The sequence below is a fragment of the Symphalangus syndactylus genome, chromosome 23 (genome assembly GCF_028878055.3).
Source record: "Symphalangus syndactylus isolate Jambi chromosome 23, NHGRI_mSymSyn1-v2.1_pri, whole genome shotgun sequence".
In the NCBI taxonomy this organism is placed as follows: domain Eukaryota; kingdom Metazoa; phylum Chordata; class Mammalia; order Primates; family Hylobatidae; genus Symphalangus; species Symphalangus syndactylus.
In genome coordinates, this window is record NC_072445.2 from 62,122,157 (window position 1) to 62,139,884 (window position 17,728).

The 17,728-nt window shown below is 35.3% G+C and overlaps 1 long non-coding RNA gene across 3 annotated transcripts in view; it reads right to left on the reverse strand.

Moving 5' to 3' along the window:
• The window catches only part of LOC129472870 (uncharacterized), a 343,454-nt gene that overhangs the window by 579 nt on the left and 325,147 nt on the right, over positions 1-17,728 (reverse strand). The gene's annotated exons all lie outside the window — the stretch shown is intronic.

Genomic DNA, 17,728 nt, shown 5'->3' on the forward strand with positions numbered 1-17,728 from the left:
TATGAAGTTGAATTCCCCAGGAGAGAGTGCTTCGAGCCCCTTCCTCAGAAACATACGGTCTTCTCTTGTATATTCCAAACGGATGCATTCATTTGTGTTAGATGATGCAACAACCTGTTGTTGTTAATACAACTTCAAAATTACAGACTTTGCCAGTGGACAATCAACAGGCCAAAGATAATGCCTACCTTGGGGCCCACGATTCCTTATCAATCTATAAAATCTGATACATTGATAATTATGGAAATTGGTATACATACCTGTTCTTGGTTACATCCATCTTTCATCTATGTCTCTACTGTATATATAGATGTTGTGTAGAGGGCCATGTGCAGAGAAAAGCAGACTTAAAAGATTTTTTTTTTTTATATTTTTGAGGAAGCTATTTGAAAGAGCAGGGTTGAATTTAGTCTAAGACTTCTTTTCAAAGTTAAATCAGAAAAAAAGCAAGAATATTCAGGACTTATCCTATAGCAAATCCCTCTATACCATGATGTTGCTAAGGAAAATAACTCCTTGGCCATAAGACATACCAAGAATGATTTTGATGAAAAATGATATAGTTAGGGTCAACAAGACTCCTCTTTGAGGCTGCCAAATGTTTTCCACACAACAATTTTAGAGCCATTGGAGAAGCCTCCATCGTGTCATCCTCAGAAAGCCATCACCAGGGCTGTGTTCTGTTGGTTAACTTAGGAATGAGTGGGTATGACTTGTTTCTGGAAATAAATCTCACATTGTATGAATTTTAAGTATTCCTGTAAATTTATTTGTTTTAACAGATACTGTGAACTGTCATTTCTCAGATGTTTTATTCCAGGAATTGGACAGAAAACTTATTTATTTATTTATTTGTTTTAACATATACTGTGAACTGTCATTTCTCAGATATTTTATTCCAGAAATTGGACAAAGATGTTCAAACTGCTCCTAGTAGGGAGACAGGAAACATACTGACTGGTGGCTTTATTGGGTTATCAAGAACTTGTCTAGCAACTTAGAAGCATTCTGCTCTTGAGGAAAACCTCAAGGAAAAAGGATGCATGGAAAAGAAATAACTAAAGAATATACAGCAAGTTCTGGACAATAATCTTCAAATGCTTTAGGTAGGTGCAGATAAAATGGAAACGTCCCCTATATAGTCTTTGTTTGTTTGTTTTATGTTGATATTTTTTAAATGAAACAGTAGATACCCCTCAAAAAACCCACAACTTACCTGCTCTCTCCTCACATGGATGAGCCTGGCCTTTCCATTCCTACCCTATAGGACTAATTCTACAACGATCTCTGGGTAAAGGCTGGGAGGTGGGGAGGATCAACGTGGGGAGGGTCCCTTTGTATCCTCTTCTATCAGCCATTTCAATGCAATTTTAAAAAGACAAATTTTATATAATTACCTATTTTTCATGCATTTGACTTATTAAAACACTTCTGAACAAGATATATGATTTCTGGTAGGTTTTAGTTACATTTACATGTGTTTATGTTGTGTGTGTGTGTGTGTGCGTGTGTGTGTATTTTTGGCATTACTGGCACAAGTTGTGCTATGCAATCTAGGAGATTGAAACTAATTATAGCAGTGAGGCTAACGAAGTGTGAAAGCCATGAATCTGAATGAAACTTTACATTTCTCTCTATGAGTTTTTGTAAAAACTCTGATGATATTTTCTCCCAAATTATGTGTTTTTCTTATTTTAAATTGTTAGCAAGCCAAATAAATCATCCTGATGATTTTCATGTTACATGGTTAATTTATACATTTTTGCAAATGACATCAATTCCTTTCTTCTTGTGTCTCTTCTTGTCCTTTTTGCTTCCCTTTACAAACACTCAATGCATATTATATGTTTTTATATACACACATATGGATCATGGTTCTAGGTGTTAAACACACAGAGGCAAATTAAACTTCATCCTGACCTCAGTGAAATTACAGTTCAATTTGTAAGCATCATGATAAGGATAAGTAAAAGATTATGTGAAGTAATTCCCAAGATTGTTTATGGTTTTATGCTACACAGCACAATAAGTGACTAACATATGTTATCTCATTCAAACCTTTGGAATTGAGAAAGATATGAGAAATCTGAAAAAGAGATCAGGAACAAATAGACATAGAAGAAGAACTAGGAAGCTACAGTGTCATGCAACCCAGAGGTAAATCATAAGTAATGCCAAGTGTCATGGAAAAATCAAGGATCAGGCTGGGTGTGGTGGCTCACACCTGAAATCCCAGCACTTTGGGAGGCCGAGGTGGATCAATCACTTGAGCTCAGGAGTCTGAGACCAGCCTGGCCAACATGATAAAACCCCATCTCTACTAAAAATACAGAAATTAGCCAGGCATGGTGGCACACGCCTGTAGTTCCAGCTACTCGAGAGGCTGAGGCAGGAGAATTGCTTGAGCCTGGGAGGCAGAGGGGTTGCAGTGAGTTGAGATCATGCCATTGTACTCCAGCCTAGCCAAGAGAGCTAGATGCCATCTCAAAAAAAAAAAAAAATCAAGGATCAATATGGTATATAAGCAATGATTTGGAGAATGATGCCATCATTAATATTTAAGAAAGTAATGGAATGGAATTATTTAATTAGTCAAGGTGAATGCAGATATTTATCTTTGTTCTCTTATGAAATTTTATTAAAATGACAGTAAAGGGATTAAAGGAAAACATTGCAAAATTCAATTAAAGGAAAAAGGAAAACATTACAAAATTAAAAAGTATTTAAGAAAAAAATGGTAGCAGATGAAAGATTTCAAGACTACTCAGGAAAATGGAAAGTGATAGCTATATGATAGCAAGCTTAGGTATCAGCCTCTCCACTCTATTCAGGGCCAAACAGGAAGCAAGTTAATTTTCACCAAGCAATTCCAGAATATCTCAAAAATTAGAGGCAGTGGGTACATATAGAGGCAAAGACATAGGATGAATGAGAAAAGGGGAATTAATAATACCCCGTGATCTCACTCATATGGGGAATCTAAACGAGTTGTTCATAGAAATAGAGAGTAGAACGGTTATTACCAGAGGCTGGGGAGGAGATGAGGGATGTGGCACGGATAGAGGTTGGTGAACAAGTATAAAGTTACAGTTAGCTAAGAGGAATAACGTCTGCTGTTCTGTTACACAGGTGGGTGACTGTAATTAACAAAAATGTATTGTATATTTGAAAATAGCTAGAAGAGAGGATTTTTCATGTTCTCACCACAAAGAAATGACAAGTGTTAGAGATGATGGATATCCTTATGCAATAATAACGTGATCCTGATGCAATGTCTACATGTATCAAAACATCACAGCATACCCAAAAAGTATGTACAATCATGTTTCAACTAAACACAAAATAAAACTTAAAAAAAAACTGTACACTCCAAATGTTCTCTCCTATATGATAAGGAACAACATTTCTGCCACACTACAGGAGACGGGATGTTTACTATGGAAATACTTTGAACCAGAGAAGCTCTGGGCTCACAGACATCAGACAGTTGAACGTAAGAGTGAAGCACCAGTGCAGGGAGCTGAGATCACGCCACTGCACTCCAGCCTGGGCGACAAAGCGAGACTCTGACTCAAAAAAAAAAAAAAAAAAAACAAAAAAGAGTGAAGCACCAGAAAGAGAGAGAGTGAACTCTCTTTCTTATAAGAATTCCCCCCACCTCCTCCTATGTACTCATCCTCTGGCATACCCCGAGCCCTAACAGCCAGATAGACTACATTTAAACTGTCTTCCTTACCATCTTCCCCTGCTCTCACAGACGAGAGATTGGAGGGTTTACCCCTGGGAAAATTTCCCAGTCTAGGAGAAAATACCTACATCAACTGGCATTTGAAAGTCTCCAACCAAAAGACTGAGTTTCTACATGGTTAACAAATCACACCCACTCACTTGCCCAGGACTTTCTTTTAGTGTATCACTGCATCACTTTGGAATATGAACAGAGATCCAGAATAATGCAACATTTTTTAAAGTCTCCAACATGAAAGACAAAGATCAAAGGAGATAGAAAAGGAACTCAGAGAAAATGAGACCATTAAGAGAGGAAGTGAAAGCTAAAAAAACAAATGAGCAAATGCAAAAGAACAACAAAACAACCCTGGAACTGATAACCTCGAAAAATAAGTGAGAAAGTAAGAGAAGATTCATGAAACCAAGAATACTATTAAATAAAAGGAATATTCAGAAAACAATTACTCTCAGAAATTACCAACTAGTACAAAAGAAATAAAAAATGCTACTTAAGGACTGGAAGATACAATAGAAGAAAACGCAAAAGATAAAACAAAAATATGTGAAAATGAAAAAAATGGATAAAAAAGAATCAATTTAGGAGCTACAGAGAGAACAACAAACTCAGAAGGAAGAAATCCCTTAAAGAAATAACAGAAATAAACATCTGAAAATTAAAAATAACCCAAAGCATTTCTTACCATATTGAAGGGCCCAAGAAACATTCAACTCATTGAATGAAAGGACTCCACCAAAACGTGTCATTTAAAATACCTACTTCAGGCTGGGTGTAGTGGCTCATGCCTGCAATCCCACTACTTTGGGAGGCTAAGGTTGGCAGATTGTTTGAATTCGGGAGTTTGGGACTAGCCTGGGTAACATAGCAAAACTCTGTCTCTACAAAAATAAAAATACAAAAATTAGCCAGGCATGATGGTATGGGCCTATGGTCCCAGGTACATGGGAGGCTGAGGTAGGAAGAGCGCTTGAGCCTGGGAGGTGGAAGCTGCAGTGAACTATGATTGTCCCACTGCACTCCAGCCTGGGCGACAGAGCAAGATCCTGTCTCAAATAATAATAATAATAACACATACATACATACATGCATACATACATGCATACATACACACATACATACTTCAGCCAGGCATGGTGTCTCACACCTGTAATCCCAGCATTTTGGAAGGCCAAAGCTGGAGGATCGTTCAAGTCCAGGAGTTCAAGGCCAGCCTGGGCAATATAGAGAGACCCCATCTCTACAAAAAAATTTAAAAATCAGCCAGGTGTGGTAGCATGTGCCCGTAGTTTCAGCTACTTGGGAGGCTGAGGTGCGAGGATCACCTGAGCCCAGGAGGTTGAGACTACAGCCTGGGTGACAGAGTGAGACCCTGTCTCAAAACAAAACAAAACAAAACAAAACATTACACTTCTCAGCCATAAAAAAGAATGAGACCATGTCTTAGGCAGCAACATGGATGGCACTGGAAGCCATTATCCTAACTGAAATCACTCAAAAACAGAAAGTCAAACACTGCATGTCCTCACTTATACACGGGAGCTAAATAATGGGCCCATATGAACATACAGAGGGGAATAGCAGATGCTGACTCCGAAACATGGGAGAGCAGGATGAAGGTTGAAAAATGACCCACTGGGTACAATGCTCACTATTAAGGTGATGGGTGCACTAAAAGCCCAGATCTCACCACTACGCAATATATGCATGCAAGAAATCCGCAGTAGTACCCACCAAATATATTTTTTTAAAAATTTCAAGGCCTAGACTCCCAGAGAAAAGGAAGATCTTGAAAGCTTACAGGTGAATATCTTAGTATTAAACTTTACCGTATCAATAAGGATGCTATAGTGCTGTCAAAGAATCTGAAGATAAATCAGTAATAAATACACAGGGAATATAAGAAAACAATACAAAGTAAGACAATTATTAACCCCCGAAGAATATAAGAAAGGGAATGTAATTGTAGTACTCTGCATTACTTAACTATGAACAATATGCATCTAGTTGTTATACTGTAAACAGGGACTAGTGATTTAATACAAAAATTGTAATTGAAATAGGGCCAGCAGGTGAAAGAAGATGAGGGGGGTTAGAGAGTTCCTTAGGAAAGATAAATTTTATTCTTCTGTTGTAAGAAACCAATAGACAACATATAAAATAAAGTCTAGAAATAAGAATGCGTGCATGTTATTTTGCACAACAGATTTTCATGTCAGAGGAAATGTTCAAAAGAATTTCTGAGGAGTAAGTTAGAGAGGGATAAGAACAACAACTACTATTTTTATTTTCAAGCCTTATAGTAGTCGGTGCTTTTAAATGTATTTATATGTATTATTTAGCTAAAAATTTTAAAATGAATACATTCAATGAGGTTAATCTAAATGCATTAATATCGTACTATGTTGAAAACACATTGTTATATTAAGCGGGCTGCAGAAAAATACATTTAGTACTAATCCAATTATGTTGTTAATATATTTACATATTTACTTCTAGCTATAATTTTGTTGAAAACGACTTAAAAGACCACATCAAACTGGATGGCAACCCAATGGGAGGAAGTTTGACTTATCTCAATATAGGTTTGATTCCCTGAAATTTTTATATTTACAGTGTCTTCAGATATTACAGGCATAATTTTTAAATATTTGAACACTAAACAATATTCAGTCCATATGAAATTACATATATGTACATAGGAAAATAAATAAATTCACAATCACTGAAAGGTTGAGATGATAGGATGATAGGCTTGCATTTCATTTTTACTCTATTATTTACACTTTTCTCTGTTGTTTGGATTTTTGGACAGGATAAAGCAAGTATGCATTAGCATAAGCAACCATGATATTAATATAAAGCTGCAACATGAAAATATATATGCACTAAAAACAACTCCTGGAAAGAAGGATAAAAAATAAAGGGTTGTAATTAAGATGGTATGATTACAAAGGTGAATTTTTTTTACTTGTCCAAATTTTGCATATGTGCTATTTACACAAAGAAAAAATGGCTGATAATATTAAATAAACAAGGAAGGAAAATGGTGAATGTGGAGAGAAAATGGAAGCGGGGGGCAGGTGGGAGAACTCCTGTTTATTAATCATTTACTATACGATGAGCACTGTGCTATGAGTCTTGGTGGCAGGGACAGCAGCAGCCAAAATATTTTCCCCACTGCCCTAGCACAGTATCGGATGTCCAATTAAGATTCTTAATAAATGGTTCAATCTAAGAATGAATGAATGGATAAATCAGTGAGTTATGGAATATTTCTGAATTTGGCAATGAAAAAAAGAAAAAGATATGGTGTCCATGATAGTCATGATCAGGGGTAATATTAAGTAATAGAATTTCATTTGGTTTTCACAGTGATGGAAATTGAATATGCTTAAGGAGAGTAGGGGATCTGAAGACGGTTGTGATGCGATTGTGAATGATGTCCTGAAAGGACTTAAAAGTAAGATTCAGAGCGAAAGAGCTATTAGCTTCAGCTGACTCTGCTGAGAATAGAGGTGTATAGCTGTTCCCCAAAATAAGCACAGTTACATGGGAAGGTGATTTGAGAGTTAACTTTGCCTTGTCTCAAACTTCACATGAGCAGCCATGAGCTTTTACTTGGGGGTAACAAAAGTGTGAAATGAAAGCTTTTAAAAGATCCCTTAAATACTAATGCTGAAGTTTTTTTGAAATATCTCTAAAACTCAGTTGCCAAAACGTCCTTAGAAACAGTTCATATTAAGGACTTGTAGAGTCTTGAAGTTTATAGGGGTATGTTTGCCTCTAAGTCCAAGTGCAAACATCAAAAACTGTGGCAATAAGCTTTCACTAATATGTTTGATAACTGTAAGAATTTCTGTTTTAAAAGAACACACTAGATTGTCTCAAACTATTTATATTTGTCCATAATTCTAGAGTCATTTTATTGCGAAAAAATCAGAAGGTGAAGGATCATGAAATTCAAATCATATGCTTTTCTTCTTTTATTTAAATTATTGATAAATTGGATATTCACTTTGAGTTGAGCTTAAACTTCTATATTCTCATCTATAAAATCAGGATTAGAATAAGTCTAGAGCCTCATGAACTATTAGCTTTTACATGATAACCATGACTATCAATAAACATTGTCCAGGGAATTCTCTCAGGAATCCCCAAATATGACAAGAACATGTGTCCTATAACCCTTTCAACTCACAGATGAGAAAAGTGACCTATAAATGCTTTAAGGTACATGATTTAGGTATAAATAGCTGTGGGGAAAATGAGAGCACCTGTAATATCTCTCAGGGATTGAATATTGCAATTTAATGAAATAATTATGAATATGTATTTAAATGGAATATACATATTTTGAAGACACCAGACCTCACTGTTTTGTCCAGGCTCGTCTTGAACTCCTGGACTCAAGGGATCCTCCTGCCTCAGCCTCCCGAAGTGCTAGTATTGTAAGTATGAGTTACCGTGCCCGACTTTAAATGGAATATTATTAAAGAAACATATTTGAGGCATGTTTTCTCTGGGCTTTGTGGTCTCTAAGTACCTACACAGAATTGAGACACGAAGATCTGGCCATTGACTAATGTAATGAATCACTTTAAATAAATGGATGACATATTAGTAGAATTAAACTTTTTGATAAAAATCTTTACTTAGTATGTTACATGCGGTATACATATTTTACTATAGTGCACATTATATATATATAAAATATATAATATATGGTAAAAAATTATATGTTATATATATAATGGACACTATAGTAAAAAAATAATGTGCACTATAGTAATATATAAATATAAAATATATTTATATTGAATATATATATATAAAATATGCAAAATAGTAAAACATGTATATTACATGTAATGTACAAAGGATTTATTTCCTTTATATTCACAAAAGATTCTGGATATTTTATCATAAATATTTAGCTCCAAATTCCCTGAGAATTTTAATATTTAATAGAAATTTTATAGATATAAAATTTAATAGAAATTTGTATCTTGAATTTTTATTTTAAGTCATGTGGAATATATAAGGAGAAACTGGATTAATTAAAATGGCCCAAAGTAGGACATCTCTTCTATGATCTGTAAACAAGGCAGATAAAAGCAGGGAAGAATAAAGACGGTACCAATTGTCAAGATCGGGACGATAGCACGTAACAGAATCAGAAAATGATGTATTTATTTAAAAAACAGACTAAACATATATTTTAAGCATGACATCATGATGGAACTGACTAAAGCTAGGTCAGTGTCAAACACTGACATAATGGTTCCTGTCACAGGATATTTGACCTTAGAGAACATTTGAGCACTTACCAAGGATATGAACCCACCTTGAAAGTCCCATGGTGAGATGTGTGTGATTAACATTAGGACTTTGTAATTTAACTGGAAATGGATTTTAATCAGGTGGTAATATTATGGGTCACACTCAAATGCTCTCGTATAAGAAAGTTTAGAAAGATTTAGACTTTTTTCTCTATAGTAGGTACAGATCATAGATTCTATCTTGGACTAGCTTGTCTCTTGGGTGCTTGGTAGACATTGCTGCTCTTCTGATAGATAGAGAAAATGAGGTTACAAAATTGCTCTACTATCACTTACTCTTAGATGGAACAGGTAAAAATCCTTGGGGAAATCATGTTAATGGGCTACAGGCTTTCCAGAATTTAGCTATATGCTTGGAAAAAGAGTTAGAATGCAAACTTTAGATTTGAGCAATACCCCCATTTCATTTCTTATAATAGCACTGTGGTTTGGTGAGATATTTTTACATTTGGAAAAGCAGAGTCGTAAAATATGTCTTTTTAAAGAAATGTATTCACTGAAAAGCAATTTATTTTCCTCGAAACATAACACATTTATGTATATGAGCATCATGAGAAGTTGATATTGGTACTCAATACAGACTTTTTGATAAAGGGAGGCTTTGAGATAGATAAAGTTTCTTCTTGCTGATCAAGACAAATTCTCATCTTGCAAGAGCATGAGAGCATGTTTAAATTCTATAAACAATACAATACAGAAAGAATAAAAAAAATTTATTGAGCAAGAGAGGTGAAATAAACAAACAAATAAAAATGAGGGAAACATGTAAACATTTACAACCTGTTTACAACTTCCTCTTAAAACTGCTTATCCAAGCTCATTCATTACATTAACAGAAAAAGGACAGAGACCATGCTCTCATCATCTGTCTAACGTGAAAATTCATTAGCATATCATTAGCATGTGGCAAAGTTTAAATTTTCCACGTGTAAGCACATAGCTTGGGTGGGCTTTCAGCACACCAGCAATCTGTTCAGAAATTGTGTGAACATTGGTGTATTTAAATTCCTGAACTGTTCTTTCCTGAAATATTCTCTACCAGTAAAGCTTATGAACATAGAACACCCATTCCCACTGACTGTGGAAGACAGTCGGCCTCCTTAAATCCTTCAGTTAAGAACATACAATGAAATGCCTCGTTAAGAACCTTAATTTAAAGCAACACACAGTTCTGTATGTCAGAGGTAATAATTACCTTCTTTAATGAGCCTGACTTTTCTCTGTGATGAGTAAGACTCCCTCCACTTTGTTTATAGTAACTCTGGATTTATTTCAGGCTTTCTTCAAGTGCTCTTATTTTAAAAAAATAAAGATTATGTCTGTTTTTCTGGGGTCAAATTCTGCCTACTCTATACTGAAACCATGTGCTGTTCAGGCACTGCTAAGACCAATTACCCATATATTCCTGGGACATGCAGGGGCCTATAGAAGTCATATCATCCATATCCCAGCTTCTAAGCAGAGCTACAGATAAATTATGTCAGCCTGAAAAGGCCCTACCCTATGATTTTAAATAACTTCCATGTGAACTATAGCTATCCAAAGTGTCCCAGCAAATTAAACAATAAAATTGAAAAGCTCTTGAACAAATTGATTTTATAGATATCTATTATAATCTTAAGAATTTAAGATCTATGTTTGCAGGCTGAGGAGGGCTTGAAGAGTTATGCTCAAGTATATGAAAAGTTATGTGGCAACTTGCTTTAATTATAATATTGGGCATTTCTTGGTTTCCTCCAATATAGTTCGATCTTTCCTCTATCTTATCAGCTACCCATAACATGCTTCCCAAAATCGATATGCATTTCATATGAAATAATTGAGAACTGTTTCATCTTTTAGATGTTGAAGAATTTAAATCACATAACATAGTCCCTTCAACGTACAGACAGGAAACAAATAAAGAAACACTAAATGGTTCCTCTAAGGTCATACAGTGTTTATGTGAAAGAAGCAGAAGTTGAACTTAGCTAGTATTTAGTATACGAGTCTAGCTCTTTCTAGTCTATTTAAATCTGCCTTTTGTTTCTGGATAAAGAGAGCCAATTATACTTTCTAGTGTTTTGTGAGATATGTACTATTGCATAAGGTTCATTTCATAGAGATGTTTTATGATTTTACAATTTGAAACTACTAGCTAGGGTTATTAATTTCATGTTAATCCTATCCTAGCACCCAGTCAGGCTGAGATTCACAAAGGTTTGGAGTTGGAAAAAAAAAAACCTTAGAGATCCCATATAGAGACATTTCTTGAACTCTAAGGCAGTTTCACTAGTAGTCTTTAACTCAGGGACCACAGAAGAACCAAGGCACAGGCTTGCCTGTGTCACATAGTGAGCCAGAGATGGCCTGGATTAGCACTAATACCACCAATACCCGGTACGGTTCCTTTTTCACTCCAAAGAAGACTTCTTAGGACAAGAATCTTGACACTTTATCAGTTTATATTTTTCAAGTGAAAATGGAATTGCAAAATTGGACCATAATTTGCATTAAAGTCACCCTAAGCCTTTAGCCCCTGTAGCTGGATGCAGGAGCAGCAGAAAGTGTCAGCATGGATTTGTCTTCTTCTGTTTCTTTGGTGTCCTTCCTTACAGTCAACCACTGAAAAGTTTCTACATGGAGAGAGAGTTTGTTCTTGAAGCCCCTTGAACTGGCACCATCCATCCTTTCCAATATTTTCTCTGGTTCTTTCATGTAAGTGTTATATCAACTTTTGAAAGAGTGTTGGTCTGTTAATCATTTCTTCCACTACAAGAAAATTAAACAACATCCTTAAATCTCTTGGGTCTACAGTCTTTAGTTATTTTAACATTTAATACAGAAACTAGGACAATTCTACCCCTAAAACATTTTATTTTCAAATCTACTTGCTTCTGTTTCCAAAGTTCAAATAAAATATAGAGAAAAACCTAAATGTAAAGGTTCCTGTTTGTCATGGCTATGGCTAATCTGGCTATGTATTTAGAGCTTATGAACTGTGGCTGTAGGGCAAGGATGCAAAAAGTTAGGATTTCAGAAAGCCCCCAAGACACACAGCCGAATCTGTAATGTTTAATGAGATCACCTCCATATGTAGCTAACATTAGGAATGTCCAGTTGTGCAATATTATTTCTTTTATTAGCAGATAATTTAGGCTTCTGAGCAAATTAACAAAATCAGCAGAATAGTCAATATTGAGTTGGGCTATCACTGGTAGACTTAAGAAAGAGCTCTTTTGAATTTTAGGAGTTAGCACCTATTCAAAAATAAAGTATAGATTTTTTCATTTTTATTTTTTCTTATCCAGTTCCCAGGCACTGGGAGAACGAATGGGATGACAGAAAATAATACAGACCTGAATTTGATAGAACCATATTTGAAACCCAACTTTGTAGTTTCTAGCTATAATACTTTAGGAAACCCCTCTCAATCATATTTTTCCATCTATAAATTTGGAATTAATATGTAGTCTATAAGATTGCTGTGAAGAACAAAGTAGATAATTGACGTGAAAAAGTCAAATACAATACTTGGCATGTGGGAGAGGCTGTTTCAGAAAGCGTGGCCCAAGATTAACTAAAGAAAAAGTGGTAATATGTATAATATTAACAATTGAAATATCTATGGTAACCTTTGTTTCTCCAAAAACAGGATGTTCATAACTCTAAAGAAAAAGTATCAACCCCAGAATTTTGGTTTCCTATTTACAAGCATTTTGAAGGCAGCAGAGCCAAGTTATATAAACTTCTCCAGAGATTTTTGTCTGGTTTTTTAAACTTGTTTATCTGAGACTATATCTGATTGAATTGTCATAATTTTAGATTGTATATTAAACCTGAAGAAATTTAAAATAGATACACTAAAATTCCATTCCAATCTCTAAGTTAGAATCATTCAACACCATCAAGTGCTTGGAACATTCATTGCAACACTTGGCCCCAGCTCAGCAGGGTCTGGACTCGCAATCACCCTAAGCTTTATGAATTAGAGCCAAGTAAGTCATTAAAGAATCCCAAACACTCAGTCTTGAGTAAAAAATGGTGGTCATCAGTGTACAAATGTGACTCCATGTATCTCTAACATCTATATTACTTCAGTGAAACAGCAACAATCACATTAATAAAAAACACAATCTAGAAATACCTCAATGTTTATTAAAACAACACAAACAACAATAAATTTTGTAAGACTTTAGCCATAGCACTTGACATATGATAGAGGTCATGCTCGTAAGTAGTTACTTTAGAAACTGTTAATCCCTTTTGGCAACCAGTCACAGGAAAGCCAGTAAGATTCATTAACCATTAAAGCTTCAGCAACTAATTTTACTACACCATTTTCAGAAAGAGCAGGCTGGATAGAATCAGCATAACTAACTTCCTAAGTTAATCCATATATTCAGTGCAACAGAATTTTTTCCTAGAACTTGACAACCTTATCTTAATGTTTATATGAAAGAGCTAAAAGGCTACAAATGATCAATTCTATTTTGAAGGCAAAAAGGGTAAGGGATTCATCCTATCAGATACACAATATTTTAGAAGGACCAGGAGGAAGAGGAGGAGGAGGAAGAGGAGGTAAAAGAGGAAAAACTCATGTAACTATGACAGTGTGTATTAGTGCAGGGCTAGGGAACAGAACAGAGAAACAGAATGAAGTGCCCAGGGATGTTTATATAGAAAATATGATTTAGTATTCTGAATAAAAAAAAATCTTACAAATCTATGGACAAAACCCAGTGCAAACATTTCAAACTCTCTAGTTATAAATGAAATGAATATTTAAAACACAATGATCTAACTCTTTGCACTCATCAGACTGACCAATATTAAAAGTTACTTAAAAGTGCTAGGATATGGAGAAAGAGAAGAAATTGTCAATAGCTAGTAAAGCTGAAGTTGGGTATAACCTACAGCCAAGAATGCCACACTTGGAAAAACCTTCTACATGTGAATGTAAGAAAACATACACAAGAATATTCATTGCATCATTGGCTGTGATTAGGGAATAGACTTAGGAACAAGATGACCTGAACATCAATCCTGGTACCAATCCTTATTAACTCTGTGAATTCAGGCAAGTTACCAACCTCTCTGTGCTGTAGTTTCCTCATGAGTGAAACAACCTCACAGATATTGTAAGGATTAAGTGAGTTCATACAAATGGAGCATTAAAAATAGTCTTTAAATTTAATGTTTACTATTGTTTAATTATATTTATTTGACATATACTTGTTATTCCAAGTTTACCAATCTACCACAATAGGAAATGATTCTATTTACAAATCAGAACTTCATTCTTCCAAGCTACACTAGGTCACATGGAAATCACTGTTCTTCAAGCCTTCAAACTTCATTTCAGCTGCAGAAAAATTTCCTCAACAAAAGCTTAAGCAGAAGCAGTTAATGGGGTCCAGGATAAACCTGATCTTTCAGAAGTCGGCATGACATGGTTAATCTCTATCATGGTACCCAGATTTCAAGGGTTAGTAGAAATAAGCAAAATTAAAGAAAACCAGATGCACCAAATTCTAAACCTAAGAACCAGGGAGACTAGGGAATGATGCTCACGTTTTTGAAAGGAAGCCCTCTAATTCCAATAAACTGTAGTTCCCCCACTTTAATTCAAATTACGATTTGGTTTACAACAAATGCGCACACATATACAGCTTGCTGAAATTTTTTAGAAAATGTATAATGTAATGAAGTGATTTTTGTACTTGAAATCTTTATTTTATAATCACAAAAGTGATAGGAAAATTAAAAATATTAAAAACACAGACTTACAAAGAGTCAAAAAATAAAAAATTATCTTAACCTCTTTCCTTCACTCTAATGATTTCTTTCCCTGACATTTTATACACACACACACACACACACACACACACACACGCACGCACCCCACAGGATATTTTAAAAGCACAAGAGATTGCAATATTCATTACATATGCATAAGACCAATTTTAGTTTCATTCTTTCTTATCCATGTGTATATCCAATTATCCCAATATCATTTATTAAATGACTTCCCACTGACTTTAAATGCTATTTTTATTACAGTCATAGTTTTTTTCCTGGAATCTAGTCTATTCCATTGATCTATTACTCTATGCCAGTGCCAAAAACCACATAATTTGATTTACTATAGTTTTATATTACATTTTGATATCTGTAGAAAAAGTTCTTCACTCCTCCTTTAAAATTTTTCTTGCCCATTACTATGGTTTCTTTCCCTCACCTCATCTTTATGATTGACTTACAAAGTTCCGTAAAGTATATTCTGGAGATTTAGATTGACACTTCTTTAAATTTATAGATTTATTTGCAAAAATGGGGTATTTTCAATATCCCAAGATATGCTGTAAGAAGAAAAAAGTGGATTACAAAAAATATATACCTTTCTTGAATATTGAATGTCAGAGAAAGGTAATTTTCTAAAGATAGATAAGTGAGGGTACTGATTTTTATTGTGCAATAGGAAGGAAAGGATAAAGTGAAAAATAAAGGCACAAACAATATGATGCATTATAGTTGAGCTGATTCGATTTTGAGGCATGTCTCTTTTACCCTGTCTGGACCAAAATTTTCTCATCTGTTAAATAAGAAACTTGGACAGGATAAGGTCTAAGGCCATTTCCAGCTCTATAGTCTAAGATATTCTTATTTTAGGCAGGACAAAAGCATGGGCCAAAACACATGCAGCTAAACACCAATCCAGACACACTTTGTGCGTGGCCATGCTTGCACCATATTCTGGGAAGAAAACAGATTTATTGCCCTGCCTACATTTGTGGATTAGTCAGCCAAACTGAAGGAAGGCACTGTCCATCTAATTGTTCACTAGACAATGTTGAGGCTCAGAGGAATTAAGTAAATTTTCCAAGATCACACAGGTAACAAGTGGCAGAATGTCACTTCAATACTAGATGTATGATTCCAAGGTTGATTTCCTTCCCGCTGTGTAAAGCAATTCTGAGTGCTTGGTGAGGCAACAATAGAATAAATGGGTAGGTGGACGTCTAAAAATTAAGAGATTAAGGGTATCACATTTCAACTATATATGTCCTGACTTCAAAGTAGAAAAATAAGCACTTGCTGAGAAAAAAAAGACCATATTTAGAATTGACCTTTTAAAAATCATCATCAAAATTAGATGTCAGAAGAATTACTTTTAAAAAGCAGTGATTTAAGACTGACTTAAACTGACTCCAAGTCTCTAAGGGTGAAGACAACAGGAGAAATCATTCTGTACTCCGTTATACCAAATAATACAACCAATAAAATGAGTGTTATCAATATCTTCTACCCTAACTAGCATCTATTGTACTATCTAGCCTATTTATAATAGCACCATGAATGGTAGCTTTTGAAGAATTATTTCTGTAAAATCAATACGTAAAAGAGTTTACATTTACCGTATATGCAGCATATGCCACCTGTTGTTCAAGTTTTTTACGGATTGCATAGATAAAGCAGTTTGCACTCTGCCCTTCACCTAGACAGCAGTGTGTGTGGTTAAATGCAGGCAACCCAGCCCCCAAACCTGAGATCACTGTGCTCTCACCAGGTAAATTTAATGAACTTCTGGAGAAGAAGAAGAGTAAGAACAAGAAGAAGAAGAGGAAGAGGAAGAAGAAGAGAAACAGGAAGGGGAAGGGGAGGAGGAGGGGAGGAGGAGGAGAGAGGGATCCATGGGGGGGGAGGGAAGACAATGACAATGCAGGGGGAGGGGGATGGGGGAGGAGAGGGAGGAGGAGGAAGAGGAGGAGGAGGAGAATAGGTCAAGTTATAGTGCATAGTAGGTACTGAATACTCTTCTAAGCTCCTTTAATATATTAACTTCTAACAACCCTTTGAAGTCCAGTCACTGCCTAATTCCTTAGAAGCTGTGTGATGTTGGGAGAAGTAACTAACATAACCGAGTTTGACATTAGAAACAAGAATGGTAATACTTAACACAGAGTTTCTGTAACGTTTAAATGAGTGAATTCATTTGAAAGTATGCAGCAGGTAACTGCTCAATAAATGCTTCTGGTTTTCGCCTTTCTGTACAATAGTTTCCATGTGATTTCAGAAAATTTCATTGTCTCCATGTAAAAGAGTAACTTCATGGATCTGAATATTTAAGAGCACCAGAGTTTTCAAATTCATAATTCAATCTAAAAAATCTAACTTGTTCAACTCACTTTTACCTCCTTCTTAATAGTTTGTTTAATAGGTCCTTCTCTCCAACACACTAGGCTAAAAAATATGAGTATCTGTACACCGCACCTCTAAAGTCCCTTTCCAAACAGAAAAAATACTTATAAATCTGAAATCCAAGTGATCTTGTGAGAAAAAAGAGGATTCTATTACAGTTTACACACAGTTTACACTTATATAATCATCCACTGATGTTAGTTAGGCTCATGCTAGACCAAGAGTCGCAGAATTTTAGGGTTGGAAGAAATCTGACTTACCTGTACAATAGCTGCATTTTACATATAAGAAAAGTAAATTTCAGAGAGGGTAAGTAGGTTGTCTAACATCACTGAATACCTTGGGAGGCTTGCCAAGGGTCACAGCCCAGTCCTGTATCCTGTAAGCCTTGAATATGTTGACAAATTTAGTTACTTGGGCATGAAGTGCATGTCATCACACCATGCCCTCTCTGAGCATT